Source organism: Athene cunicularia (genome assembly GCF_003259725.1).
Source record: "Athene cunicularia isolate RWA chromosome 13 unlocalized genomic scaffold, athCun1 chr13_part1, whole genome shotgun sequence".
NCBI lineage: Eukaryota > Metazoa > Chordata > Aves > Strigiformes > Strigidae > Athene > Athene cunicularia.
This window is the reverse complement of record NW_020799117.1, coordinates 135,061-137,656: the sequence shown is the minus strand read 5'-3', so window position 1 is coordinate 137,656 and position 2,596 is coordinate 135,061.

Genomic DNA, 2,596 nt, shown 5'->3' with positions numbered 1-2,596 from the left:
GGAGCGCTGCCAGGGGCCGGGACACGGTCCCTCGGCGCTGGGCGGGGGGCGAGGGAGCGCGGGCAGGACCCTGCTCAGTGTCGGCCCGGCGCTGGCTCTGCCCTGGCAGGGCCCTGGATGTCGGCAGTGCCGAGCGCCCGCCCGTGCTTGGCCAGCCCGGCTTGCTCTTGAGCGGATCCTGCTTTGGTAGTTTGTGTCCTGAGGTCAGACTAACCCGGGGAAAAGTAACGATTAGAGCGTTAGTATCTGAAAATTTTGTAGGTCGATTGTTTGCACGAGTAGAGACGTACCCTATCTGCCCGAAAAGCCCAACAGGAAGGGTAAAAATTGTGCAAACACATTAAGTATTCACGATCCAATTCAGCAGTGCCCTGCTCTTCTTGGGCTTTGAAAAAGATCCATCTTTCTGCTTGTTGCAGGGAGTGAGAGAGTTCTGAATGTGAACAAGTTGTCCACAAACACCAGAGGCTCTTACTTTGTGCTTAAGGAGGAGAGAAAAATCATTCTCACCATGGCTTGAAGTCTAATCAAAGTCTAATATTTGGAGGAGCTTAAGAAAAATGGTGGATGGGACAGAGCCTTTTTAACTTTGTCGTGAACTGTTTGCAGTTACCGTTCAGGAGGAGGGAGCAAAGCAGACTTAAGAAAATCTAGGAGCAAAGAGGTTTACTTCCAACAATGTGAAAAAAACAGTAGTGGCTTGGTCCTGTGAACTTTTCTATGTTTTTGTGAGAAATGGAAAGAATAAACAAGTGGATCTGAAGTTTTTAATCATGACCCACATTTTAACTGTGGTACAGTAGAGACTGTTTGGATGATCACTATGACTGGAATATTATAACACAGCAGTGTGCAACTTCTGAGGAATAACAGGCAGGAGAAACAGAAGAGATGTTGTCTCCTGTCATGGATTAGTGTACTTGCTTTGAGACTGTAGGAGGATCTTTTCTAGGCAATTTGTGTGATTGTTGAAAGGGAAGAAAACTAAGCACTACCGTTTCTGTTCCAGGCTGCCTGGCAGTAAGACCAAGTGGAATCATCGAGTGCATGGCGGTGGGAGGTTGCCTCTGCCCAGGTATCTCGCATTGGTGCAGGAGGTTTGTGGAACATGTTGCTGACGTTCTTTGTACAGAAGATGGTGACAGCCACAGGAAGGGAAGCTCTGCGAGACCTGATTGTAGCTGACAGGTATAGCTTTTTGAGAATATTAAAGTAAAGGGCAATTTGGGTGGTAGTGGTTGTCTGTTTGTGACCCTTAGTCTGTTGTTTCTGTTTTCCTGTTTTTTACGCTTCTCCTAAGCAAAGAAAGATTTCGGTAAACTCAGTGAATTAATTGATAGCCAACATCTCACACGAGAAAAGCCTGAAGAAGAGAAAACAGTGTGTGTGCCTCGAGAAAAGAAAGAATGTAACAATCTTAACTTCAAGCTCTAGTAAGATTCTGGAATGCATAAAGAATGTGTTAGAGTTTGGAAAAGAACAGGCTGCTATTTGTCTCCCAGATAGATTTGTCAAAGACCAATGCAATTTCTTCTACTACAGCATAACAACTTCTGTGGGGAGGGAAGAAAAAGAAGAGATCATATGTACTGGGGATCTTTAAGAACAGCTCTAGACGGGTCAGTCCAGTTTGGTACGAGGGAATAGTTTAGAAGATCCTTTCCAGACTGTTTTTCTGATTCTGCAATTATAAATCTTCACCCAAAGCCCACTGAAACGATTCATTAACTCAGCTCTGCAGCAGATAAAAGAGGGAAGGTAACATTCTTCCTTTCACGTTAAAGCTGGATGCTGTAGCAGTGTTTTCAGGCTGCCTTGGCAAGTGGTCAAGCAGAGGAACCCAAACACAGTGTCTGATGATGGGTTGGCCAGTTCCCTACAGGTCAGCAGTCAGCATAGCCAATGGCTGCAGCATGACGGCCCCTTTCTTAGTGTTTTCATCACTGTATCTATCTCTGCTTGGGACCCATGACAGAACAGGTTATCTGGTTATCCCTTCCTCCCCACACACGTGCTGAACAGCACTGTAACCTCATTACAGGTCTCAGAGTTGGGTAATTAGTAGTCTCTCATGACCAGAGCTTTCATCACTCTTTCCATTTGAAATTGTATAGGCCAGCTCTGACCTGTGGGGGTCATCTACCAGAGCCATGTAGAATATCTCAGGAATCAGTTTCTCTAATGCAAGGTCCAGGCCTTTGACCGTCTCAAACAGTGGCAGAAACAGTGATCAACTCTGATTGGATTTCCTCCGCTTATTTAGCACCAGTTCCATGGTTTATGTTCTCTGTGTTGCTCTTTACAGGTTCATACAGGTCCTGGCTGATTTGGGGTTAGTGATGTCAGCAGGTCCTGTGATGACAGATGACACCCAGCTGTGCAGGAGTGTTGATCTGTGGAGGGCAGAAAGGCTCTGCAGAGGGTCTGGCCAGGCTGGGTCGACGGGCCCAGGCCAGTCACATGAGGTTCAACAAGGCTCAGTGCCGGGTCCTGCTCTTGGGTCACAACAACCCCACACAATGCCACAGGCTTGGGCAGAGCGGCTGGAAAACTGCCCCGAGGAAAAGGAAGAGAAGGACCTGGGGGGGGGGGGGGG